Source organism: Somniosus microcephalus, chromosome 11 (genome assembly GCF_052327205.1).
Source record: "Somniosus microcephalus isolate GS21.2 chromosome 11, FLI_Smic_1.0, whole genome shotgun sequence".
NCBI classification, from domain to species: Eukaryota; Metazoa; Chordata; class Chondrichthyes; order Squaliformes; family Somniosidae; genus Somniosus; species Somniosus microcephalus.
This window is the reverse complement of record NC_140997.1, coordinates 214,564,185-214,576,632: the sequence shown is the minus strand read 5'-3', so window position 1 is coordinate 214,576,632 and position 12,448 is coordinate 214,564,185. Positions and strand designations below refer to the sequence as shown.

At 49.2% G+C, this 12,448-nt stretch overlaps 1 protein-coding gene across 2 annotated transcripts in view; it reads left to right on the top strand.

Annotated features, from left to right (window-relative positions):
• Positions 1-7,983: 7,983 nt before the first annotated feature.
• LOC147111221 (uncharacterized) overlaps positions 7,984-12,448 on the top strand; it is a 134,052-nt gene continuing 129,587 nt past the window's right edge. Inside the window, exon 1 of one of the 2 annotated variants that reach the window (XM_086001893.1) lies at positions 7,984-8,297. The gene's annotated coding sequence lies outside the window, so the exon portion shown is untranslated. Of the gene's footprint in view, positions 8,365-12,448 lie in introns of both variants that reach the window. The other variant, XM_086001892.1, reaches the window with a different exon arrangement.

The following is a 12,448-nucleotide window of genomic DNA, read 5'->3' as shown; positions in this document are numbered from 1 at the left end:
TGGGTTTCGTGCATGATAAAAGGCGTTTTTGAAGAGGAGGCCAGACAATTGTCTGCACAGGCTCAGTTCCTGAGACAGCGCGTTCTTAAAACTGCACTGCCAGGATCTCGACACTGCAGTCGGCGTGGGTCTGCCACAGTACGAATGTGCGTGCGCTTTTTGATTAAAGCTAGTCATGAGCTACTGATCGGCTTATTTTGAAGACAAGCAGGCCTGGTGATTTGATGCGACACAACTGCATCTGACTGCAGGGGTCGACATTCAAACTAAGGGGAAAAAGATGCGCGAATGGGCCCATCGGGCCACCCATCGCGAGCCTCCTTTTCTTAAGTGGTTTGCACGACCTTGATGATGTCTTCGCTTTTACGGCTCAGTCGGGATTCCTGTTGCCAGACACTTGTGCTGATAGTGCTCTCCAGTCTCTCCGCTCCTTTTCAATAAAAATTCCAGACGTGTAAATCTACTTTTTGGCAGCCGGGCTACTATAATAAACAACGTTGAACTGTTTGTTGGCAAGAGGCGGAGAGCCAGAGAGCACTACCATTTGTTTCACTTTTATGATTAATCATCATTATTTGTGCATGAAGTGGAATTTGGGGATTCTTGATGACGCACTCCCTGATACAAGCCCGTTTCGTACTGAATCTCACCTTACAGAGGGAGCTGTGATATCTCATCCTGTCGTGGCACACACACACACACACACACACAGCCCATCTAGGGTCAAGATTGGCTGTAGCTGGATGATGTGCCTCAATAATTCCGAGACTCGAAGTTAGCAGAACAAAAACAAGGCTTTTATTCACTTAGAAAGTAACACGTAAGAGAGAGAGATGTCTTCCTTCTGGAGACTGAGGCCAGACTGAAGCTAGCTTACAAACGGGGCCAGGTATGGGCGGAGCCCTACACACAGCACATTCCAGCACATTCCAGTATACAATACAGCACATTCCAGTACACAATACAATGAGGTCTGGGGGAAGGGAAATGACACTGAAACCGATCTCAGTCACAGGCAGTGGTGAATGGAATATTTCATCACATTCACCCCTTCTATAGATTTAGTCTGTTCGGGGGTTTGATAGTCCTCTGCGACCGACGTGGCTGTTGCGGTGCCGTGGGTGTCGGCTGGGTGTCCCCGGTAGCCTCCTGGGTCTCTGCCGGGGGTGCCGCCAGGGTTGTTGGAGGGGTAGTTGGTGGGGGTGCTGTTGGTCGGTGTTCTTCCGGGGGTGATGAAAGAGTAGTGGGTGGGTAAGAGTTGCTGTGATCGTCGTTGCCGCTATTGCCGTGGTTGTTGTCGATGCCGGCTGGGGCGACGTCTTTTATGGACACGGTGTCCTCCCTTCCGTCGGCGTGCCGGACATATGCGTATTGGGGGTTGGCGTGGAGTAGGTGTACTGGCTCCATGAGAGGGTCCGTCTTGTGGCCCCTCACATGCCTTCGCACGAGTACCGGACCTGGGGTGGAGAGCCATGACAGCATGGATACGCCTGAGTTGGATTTCCGGGGAAAGACAAACATTCGTTCATGAGGCGTGGTATTAGTGGCCGTACACAATAGCGACCGTATCGAATGGAGCACACCCGAGAGGACTTCCTGCCAGCGGGAGATAGGGAGGCCCTTGGTCCTTAGAGCTAGAGTGACTGCTTTCCATACTGTCCCGTTCTCTCGCTCCACTTGGCCGTTACCCCGGGGGTTGTAGCTGGTGGTACGGCTCGTGGCGATCCCCTTGGACAGCATGTACTGGCGTAGCTCTTCACTCATGAAGGACGCCCCCCTATCCGTATGGATGTAGCTCGGCATACCGAACAGGCAGAACAGGCTGTTGAGGCATTTAATGACCGTGGCGCTGGTCATGTCTGGGCAGGGGAAGGCGAATGGGAACCGGGAGTATTCGTCCACAATGTTCAGGAAGTAAACATTGCGGTCGACGGATGGGAGGGGGCCCTTGAAATCTAAGCTGAGCTGCTCAAAGGGCCGTGTAGCTTTGATTAAGTGGGCTCTATCTGGGCAGTAGAACCGAGGTTTGCACTCAGCGCAAGTGCGGCAGTTCCTGGTCAGGGACCGAACTTCCTCAATCGAGTAGGGTAAGTTACGGGACTTTATGAAGTGGAACAGCCGCGTGACCCCTGGGTGGCAGAGGTCGTTGTGGAGGGTCTGTAGCCGATCCCCGGTGGCGCTGGCACACATCCCTCGTGAGAGGGCGTCAGGGGATTCGTTAAGGGCCCCTGGCCGGTAAATGATGTCGTACTCGAAGGTGGAGAGCTCGATCCGCCACCTAAGAATCTTATCATTTTTAATCTTCCCCCTCTGTTTATTATTGAACATAAACACTACCGACCGCTGGTCGGTAAGTAGGGTGAAGCGTTTGCCGGCTAGGTAGTGGCGCCAGTGGCGCACTGCCTCCACGATGGCTTGGGCCTCCTTTTCCACGGAGGAGTGTCTGATCTCGGGCCCTTGGAGGGTCCTCGAGAAGAAAGCTACGGGCCGCCCCGCCTGGTTGAGGGTGGCCGCCAAGGCGAAGTCAGACGCATCACTTTCCACTTGAAATGGAGTGTTCTCGTCCACTGCCTGTAGCGTGGCCCGCTCAATATCCTGCTTAATGCTTTTGAAGGCGGCGTGGGCCTCAGCAGAGAGCGGGAAAGAGGATGCTTTCAAGAGGGGGCGGGCTTTGTCGGAGTAGTTGGGGACCCATTGGGAATAATAAGAAAATAACCCCAGGCACCTTTTCAGGGCTTTGGGAGTGTTGGGCAGGGGCAGCTCCCATAGGGGGCGCAATCGGTCGGGGTCTGGCCCGATTTCCCCATTCTCCACCACGCTGCCTAGTATGCAGAGGCGCGTGGTGTTGTAAACGCACTTGTCCTCGTTGTAGGTGAGGTTGAGTTTTTGTGCGGTTTTCAGGAACCTCTCGAGGTTCGAGTCGTGATCCTGCTGGTTGTGACCGCAGATGGTGACGTTGTCGAGGTAGGGGAAGGTTGCCTGCAAGTGGTGGTCATCGACCATGCGGTCCATCTCCCTCTGGAAGACCGAGACCCCATTCGTCACCCCAAAGGGGACTCTGAGGAATTGGTAGAGGCGTCCGTTCGCCTCGAAGGCGGTGTACGGGCGGTCCTCTGGTCTGATAGGGAGCTGGTGGTACGCTGACTTGAGGTCGATGGTGGAGAACACCCGGTATTGGGCGATTTGGTTCACCATTTCTGATATGCGGGGTAGCGGGTAGGCGTCTAGTAGGGTGTACCTGTTGATCGTTTGACTATAGTCGATCACCATCCGTTTCTTCTCGCTACCCCTTACCACTACCACTTGGGCGCGCCACGGGCTGTTGCTGCGTTCAATAATGCGCTCTTTCAGGAGCCTGTCTACCTCGGTCGCGATAAACCGCCTGTCCTCCCAGCTGTACCTCCTGCTTTTGGTCGCTATTGGCCGGCAGTTAGGGGTAAGGTTCGCGAATAGCGAAGGCGGCTTTACCTTCAGGGTAGCCAGACCGCACACTGTGAGGGGCGGCTGGGACCCACCGTACTTGAGCGTGATGCTTTGGTGGTTGCACTGGAAATCCAGGCCCAAGATCACGCTCGCACATAGGTTCTTCATGATTAATACTTTAAAATTATCATATACAGTTCCGTTAACGCACAATTGTACCGTGCAGTAACCCAGAATGGTCGATGTCTGGGTTTTATCAGCCATAGAGATGGTACCCTGAGTAGGGACCACCTTTAGGGAGAGTTGTTGTGCCAGTTCTGGGTGGATAAAGCTCTCCGTGCTTCCACTGTCAATTAAGCATTTAACCCGGCACCCATTTACCTCGATGTCCACCATTGATCTGGATAGCGGGTGCGGCCTGGTCTGGTCCACCGTGACCGATGCCACTGTAGGGCCCTGATCGATACAAGATGGCGTCCACGCTGTCTGCTCACAAGATGGCGAACCCCACGAGGTCGGGCAAGATGGCGTCCAAGATGGCCGCTCCCACGGCGCACACGCGGCGGTGGCGGGTTTTCCGGCGGTTGGTTTTCCGGCGGGGTTCCCTCTGCACACCTTCCCGAAGTGCCCCTTCTTACCGCACTTAAAGCAGGTGGTGCCTTTCACCGGGCACAGGTTTCTGGTGTGCTTTGGCTGCCCGCAGAAGTAGCAGTTGGGTCCCTGCCGCGTCGCGGCTGTCGTAGGGCTTCTGGGGGGAGAGCGGGGCCCAGCCGGTGTCGGGCTGTCGGGCGGGGAAGATGCCTTCCAAGATGGCGGCGCCCTCGGTGCACACGTGGCGGCGTGGACGGCGCGGGCTGAAGAGTAGGCGTCCGAGTTTCTCTGGCCCACATCCAGGGATCGCGCGGTGTCCGCAGCCTGTTTCAGGTCCAACCCCGTTTTTTCCAGCAGTCTTTGCCGGATTTAAGTGGAGCTGAGGCCTGTGATGAATGCATCGCGAACAAGCTCGTCAGTGTACACTGCGGCTTTTACGTCTCGGCACTTGCAGTCTTTGCCAAGCATTTTCAGGGTGCTTAGGAACTCCTCCACCGATTCCCCAGGTCGCTGTGCGCGGGTAGCGAGCAGGTGCCTAGCATACACCTCATTCGTAGGCTGCTGGTAATGCGCCTTTAAGATGTCACAGGCGGCCAGGTACGTCTCGGCATCTTGGATGAGGGGTAAACCCGGTGGCTTACCCAATTCCGCAGAATTCCGAGTCTCATCCTCGCAGCGTCCGTAGCGTCTTTGACGGCTGCGGAATTGTCCAGGAAGAATTCCATACACTCAAACCAGTGTCCGAAGCGTGCTGATGCGTCCGGAGCATGTTGATCCAAATTCAAACATTCGAGTTTCAGGAGTTGATCCATAGTGTTGAAAAATAAGTTAATAAAATTGATGTGCCTCAATAATTCCGAGACTCGAAGTTAGCAGAACAAAAACAAGGCTTTTATTAACTTAGAAAGTAACACGTAAGAGAGAGAGATGTCTTCCTTCTGGAGACTGAGGCCAGACTGAAGCTAGCTTACAAACGGGGCCAGGTATGGGCGGAGCCCTACACACAGCACATTCCAGCACATTCCAGTATACAATACAGCACATTCCAGTACACAATACAATGAGGTCTGGGGGAAGGGAAATGACACTGAAACCGATCTCAGTCACAGGCAGTGGTGAATGGAATATTTCATCACACTGGATTAATGCTGAGTGTTACAGAGCAGGCCACCAGAGGCTGATGCTGGGGAAGATTCCCTCAGTCAGCTCCAATCAAAGACCTCGCCCACGCCGTCCTGATCTGTTCTTCAAGGAACCAGTTTATCAATCGTTTCAGATCTTTCCCAAAAAACCCAATCTCTGCGCCTTTTACTGCCAGGGTTGAAGTTCAGATTGGTGTTTGCCAATGGCGCGTCCATTGTATCAGCAGCCTCACACAGTCTGCTGTGTGACGCAAGATAAAAGTGGATAGGGCAGGCCCTTCGGCCTTTCTCAGCTCACCCATTAAAAAAAACCTTACAGTCCTCAAATCACAGCATCTCACTGTTCCCTGAAATGATTCCAAGATTTTTGTCTCCATTAGCCAGAAGTGCATTTCATGTGAAGAATTCTATTTATGGCGCGTTTTGTTACCCTCTGAAAACTGACCCAATTTGGATAACTTTGGCTAATTATAGAGCCCATTCCCATCAATAAGCTTTTATCAGCTAACTACTTATTTTCAAAAGTGTCATGCATCCACTGAAGGTTGGTTAAGAACTATACTGACGGAAGTCTGGAACCATGTCTGCCTACTTTGCCTTCTTGTTTGGGATTAGCTCTTGATGTTGGGGAGGGGGGTCACATCCAAGAGTAAATACATTACAAGACAGACCACGAGTAGAAGATAAAAAGGCATTTTACTGGGATGTTTTGACTCACTGGCTGTTTACATTCTTTACACATGGCGTCTTTTGCACTGACACTGTTTTCATTAACTTCCAAACGGCTGTCATCACTTTTAACTTAAAAAGGGAATTCTAAGCCTCTGCGCCCTTCTCAACTACCGCCGCCCCATCTCTAATCTCCTTTTCTTCTCTGAGGTCCTACAGGCACAATTCCTTCAGCCAGGCCTGCCCATAGTATTGAGACTGCTCTGGCCAAAGTCACCAATGACGGCCTTGCGACTGAAACCAGGGCGCTTTGCTTCTCCTCGTCCTCCTTCACTTCTCTGAAGCATCTCCTGCCCCACCACTCTGTGACCATTGGACTGCCCTCAAGTGGTACTACTACTACTTGTCCCCAAAAAAACCAGCACATCTCCAGCCTTCTCCTCCTGCCCCACATTGTTCTCCACAGGAGTACCCCAAGGTTCCATCTTTGCCACCCCCCCCCCCCCACCTCCTTTTCTGTGATTACATGTTGCAGCTTGATAAAAATCATTTGTAGCCACAGGCTCAGCTTTCACATACGTGACGACATTTACCTGTACCTCTCCACCACCCTCAACTCCATGACCGCCTCGATGTTGTCAGACTGCTTGTTCAACATCAAGTCACACATGAGCCAGAACTTCCTCCAATGGAATGGTGGGAAGACCACAAAGCTCTTGCCAATATCTCTGTATCCATCCCCATTGCCGGCTGCTTGCTCAAACTGAATCAAATAACCTCAGCGTCCTGCTCAGTCCTGAGCTGTTTGAAACCCCATAGTTAATCCATCGCCAACACCATTTACTTCTACCTCCGCAACATCACTTGCCTTTTGCTCTTATCTTATAAAAATTTATAAACTTCTGACAGGACTGGACAGGCTAGATGCAGGAAATATGTTCCCGATGGTCGGGGAGTCCAGAACCAGGGGTCACAGTCTAAGGATAAGGGGTAAGCCATTTAGGACAGAAATGAGGAGGAATTTCTTCACCCAGAGAGTGGTGAACCTGTGGAATTCTCTACCACAGAAGGCAGTTGAGGCCAATTCATTAAATATATTCAAGAAGGAGTTGGATATATTTCTTAAGGCTAAAGGGATCAAGGGGTATGGGGCGAAGGCAGGGACAGGGTACTGAATTTGGATGATCAGCCATGATCTCATTGAATGGCAGAGCAGGCTCGAGGGGCCGAATGGCCTACTCCTGCTCCTATCTTCTATGTTTCTATGTTTCTATCTCACCCAAATTGCCACTGAAACCCATATCCAGGCTTTATTGGCTCCAAACTTGACTTCTCCAATGCCCTCCTCAGGAGCCTATTGAACTCCACCATACACAAACTCCAACTCAGCCAAACGCCACTGTCTGCATCCTGTCCCACACTAAATTCACTTACCATCCCTGTCCTCACTAATTTCCATTAACTCCCTGCCCCACAACGTATCAAAATTGAAATTCCCTTTCTCACTAGCAAATTCCTCCACGACCCTACCTCTAAACTTTCTCCAGCCCTATGTGCCAGCTCATGCCCTTTGATCTTTTAACTCCAGCCTCCCCTCATTGCCTGAGCTTTCGGTCATTTTGTCCCTACTCCCTGGAACTCCCTCCCTAAACCCCTCCGCCTTCCTAGCTTCTCTTCCCATCTTTAAAAGGCTTCTCAAATCCTTGCTTTCCGTCATCTCTCCTCCCAATGCCCAGTGCCCATTTCACCTCTGTGAGATGCCTTGGCATTTTTTTTACATCAAAGTCACAATATAAGTTATCTTACGCTGATCACATTTAACTAGAGCTAGAGTCCTATCAAAATAAAAATTGCGCTATTCACAGGCACAAATGACAGTTTTCCCCTCTAAGACAAGTGAGAAAACGATTTGATTCTATTCTGAGAGAGAGACAGAGAGCAAGCAGCTGCTTCTGGGAAGGTTGGAGCCTCAAGCAGGACTCTGTTCTAATCCTGCCAAAGGGGAGGCATGGAGGCTGGGCCAGATCTGGGGCCATGAGCACGTTAATTCCTTGCAGTCAAAGCCCATTATATCCTCTGTGATGTGTGAGGCGGGTTTCAGTGAGTGCCGCCCCAACACGTGGAGCCCTTGCCCATATACAAACACACATTACAGCTGGACGTGCTTACTCAGCTAACAGCAGTCAAGGGGAGGGAAGCTGTCTGTTTTACGAGTACTGTACAGCTTGGAGTCACAGGAACCTTGTGCTCTCAGATTTATACAGGAACGCATTTGAATTAGAAGAATGCATTCTTTTTTAAATTCAGCTGTGGACTTGGGTTGCTGATCACACACTGCAGTTAATAAAAACCCAGATCTGGGTCAAAGATACCCGCTGCAGAAAAGAAGACAGATATAGAACTAAACTCTCTGTCTAAGAGAACGTTCAGGATTTTGAAAGTGAAAGGGATTTTCTGTGCCTGCAGGACCAGGTGAGTCCGAGTCTACAAAGTGCCTGCAACAAATACAAGCTGCGTGACAAAGGAAACTCAATAGCAGGTATGTCATTGAGGGTTTCAGACAGTGGACGTGTAGCCAAGGAAAGTTGCTCGTCGCTTGGTGACCACGTGAAACTCGATAGCAACAAGGTGATCGAGGACCTGGGACAGTAGATATGCAATCAAGGGAACTGACTAATGGTTGGGTAACCAAAGATATGAGTTAGGGGGTGTGGGAGTGAGAGTGTGCGGTGGTGCGTACGCAACGCGAGAGTGGCTATGTCGTTTAGGCCCGAGGACAGTGGCTCTGTAGCCAAGAGTACATGACAGTGGCTTTGTGATGGAGAGTCAGTAAGCACATGAGGCAACGTCTATGCAACTGAGGGTACACAGTGGTGGCGAGATGATAGTTGCTATGTGACTGAGGGCACATGATAGCAGCTAGGTGACAATGGCTATATGCAGAAGGATAGATGATATGTGACCGAAGACGTGTGATAACGCCTGGGTGGCCAAGGACCTGTGATAGTTGCTCGATGAGTGAGAGTATGTGATTGCGGTAAGTGGCTAAGGATAAAATGGTGGTTACTGGACAAAGGAGGTGTGACAGTGGCTGTATGACAGTGGATGATGGCAGAAACAGAGTTAACCCAAGGGCACTGATTCGAGGCCTTACACTTTTAGGAAAAACTATACATTCAGTGGCTAACCAGTGAATATTCTACTTATACCATCGTGCATGCTGAATTTCAGTAAAAGGCAATTTATTTATAATAATAAGTAAATTGAATATATTATCTTACAATTATAAACAGGTTAATCACAGCAAGGGCACATGTAATGCCATGGTAACAATGATGCAGCATGCAAATAGCATTAATGTGGCATGATCTGTAATCTGACTGTGCTGGATAACAAGGTCTCCCGCTGGTTTTACATGCTCATTCAAGCTGTAAAAAAAATTATATGGCTTCAATGTCTCAGGAAAACATTAACCCTTTGAAAGTAGCATCAACAGACTGATCATCATTACAGAATAATACCTTATATTCAATGCAGGCGAAATGTTCAATGTCTTTGATTCATTCGGTAAATTTTTTTGCTCCTAGTGTTAAAGAAAGACTTGCATTTATATAGCGCCTTTCACAACCACCAGACATTCCAAAGGGCTTTACAGCCAATGAAGTACTTTTTTTTTGAAGCGTAGTCATTGTTGTAATGTAGGAAACGCTGCAGCCAATTTGCGCACAGCAAGCTCCCACAAACAGCAACGTGATAATGACCAGACAATCTGTTTTAGTGATGTTGATTGCGGTATAAATATTGGCTGGGACAACTCCCCTGCTCTTTTTGAAAGAGTGCCATGGAATCTTTTACATCCACCTGAGAGGGCAGACAGGGCCTTGATTTAAAGTCTCATCTGAAAGACAGAACCTCTGACAGTGCAGCACTCCCTCAGCACTGCATTGGAGTGTCAGCCTAGATTTTTGTCACTGGAGTGGGACTTGAACTCACAACTTTCTGACCCAGAGGCAAGGGTGCTACCCACTGAGCCATGGCTGACACTTAAGACAAGATCCCACGTTCAGTCACCTCTAACTCTCCTCCCAGTTTCTTTTCATTACTGAGAGGTTTAATATTATAAAGAATCTTCCCCTGGTTAGCTTTTGAGAAGGGGGATTGAAGGTTCTCGAGATATTAGTGGCACACTGCTTAATTTTTTTTTCAGGGGAGGTAAGGCAAGAAATTTCTGCACCCCGCCTCCCAACCACCCACCTTCATAAAGGGTTTTAGGATGTTTTGCTACCTTGAAGGTGCGATATAAGTGCACATTGTTGTTAGTCTGTGAATTACAAAAGACTGATAAGTCCTAGAATACTTTTCATTACTGAGAGGTTTAATATTATAAAGAATCTTCCCCTGGTTAGGTTTTAGCAGTGGTTTTATTACATATTTTTATTAACGTTCCTCCTGAACAATTTTCAAAATAATCTCTTTAAAGGTTTTCAGAGATTATTCATTCCTATTACTGTGGGCCTCTTTAGAAGGTTATCTTAGGTCCAGCACAGATGAACAGCAAGTCAACTTCTGAGTTTGCACGTACACGAGACGGCACTTGAGTGTACCTGTGTGCATCTGCATGTGTGTATTTATGTGTGCACATATACATATGTCTGTGTATATGTGTGTGAGCATGTGTGTAGCTGCTTGTGAGTGCCAGAAGGAGGAGTGAGGAGATTGGGGATGGGATTGATGAACTTTCGGAGGATGGGTCAATCTGCGTCAACCTTACTACTCGGGGTTGCACCCTGGAACTCATTCCTCCACCTTCCCCACGGCAGTGTAAACATGTGTTCTGTCTGGTGCAAGGAACTTTAGACAAGGCAAAAAAAAAATCATCTGTAACTAAGGGGGAGCTCGATTGATAGCTCTTGAGAAGGGGGATTGAAGGTTCTCGAGATATTAGTGGCACACTGCTTAATGTTTTTTTCAGGGGAGGTAAGGCAAGAAATTTAAGGGTGAATTTTAAGATTTTGTGCTCCAGGCATAGAGTTTCATGTAATGGGGGTGCTTCTCTGGAATGCAGGTGCAGAGGTCAGTGCGACCAATTTCCGCTCCACTTGATTTTCCATCGGGTGCGCTGACCTCCTTTCTGAAAGCATGTTACCCTTGTGTGAAAGTAGGGGATCAAGAGGTGGTGTGGAAGAGAGGCCCATGGTGAAATAATCATACATGCAATACTAATTTAGCAAATTTATCAGATCAGGTTGAATTGACAACTATCCTGACAGACAGACAGAGAGATCAGGATTGGAGTTCAGCACTCCACCTGCTAGAAATGTCATCCGCCCCTGATGTGGACTGAACTCTGTGTCTGCCCCCAAGTGCAGCGTCTGCTCAGACTGACTCACTGGGACCAATTTTCCTCTGTTTAATGCCCTGTTTATGCACCAATTTCCAGGGTTTTAGAGGATTGGAGACCCATAGTGCCAGGTCTTTGTCCCGTTTGAAACTGTCCATTTCCTGGGGCACCTCAGTATGGCTGGGAAAGTCCTAGCTGGAACCAGCGGGAACATTTAAATTGTATGTAAGTGACGCGGGAGTGACATTATAACATAAGAACATAAGAAATAGGAGCAGGAGTAGGCCAATCGGTCCCTCGAGCCTGCTCCGCCATTCAATAAGATCATGGCTGATCTGATCCTAACCGCCAATCACATCATTTCCTGGGATTCGGCTGGGCGGGGGTCTGCACTCCAAGCTAACTGGCTGTTAGATGTTGCAGGGCTGCCCCCTTCAGATTGGAGGACCTGTAAGGGGGCTGTTAGCATTTCTATTAACCTCAGGTAAATACATTTTTTTAGTCTTTCGGTGCAGCAGGACTGCACTTGGGCATGGAAGCCATCTTGCTGTTTCTGACTGCTGATAGCAGGGCAATTAAAACAAACCATGGTCATTTAGTCTGATACAGGTCTGTAGTAGTGCACCATTTCCCTCCTCGAATTTGGAGTAAGCGCTGATTCCCAGGCACTAGTCACACCCACTGCTCACCTAGGACATTTGAACCCAGAAACACAGCTGGGTAGAGCTGAGGCGCTATCGTTCACTATCTCATTGTCTCTGGATGCCTGTATACCGCCATCTCCAACATGGGATATCAGTTTGATTAACTGATCCACTGTCTCTTCCTCCCCCTGGAATCTCAGCCTGACTTAATAGCTCTGCATTATATATAATTTGTGACTTGTGTATGAGTTGGGTGTTTCTCAGTATAATTGATCTGTCTGGAACTGGAATGATGTGGGTGATGGTTCAAGCCTTTAGCTGAATGTAACCAGTATGTTCCAGCGAATCAGTCTGGGGAGTTTCCTGGGCTCCAGTCCCAGGGCTGCCTAGTTCTAAGATACTCCTGTCTTGGTTGTGTGAGTTTGCTGCCTTCTAGCCACAGTCTTACGGCTGCCTGTCATTTTGAGGCCGCGTTCCCTGGCTGTGTCGACTGTGGTTCAGTGGGTAGCACTCTCGCCTCTGAGTCAGTAATGGTTGTGGGTTTAAGTCCCACTCCAGAGACTTAAGCACAAACAATCTAGGCTGACACACCCAGTACAGTGCTGCACTGTCACAGGTGCTGTCTTTCGGATGAGACG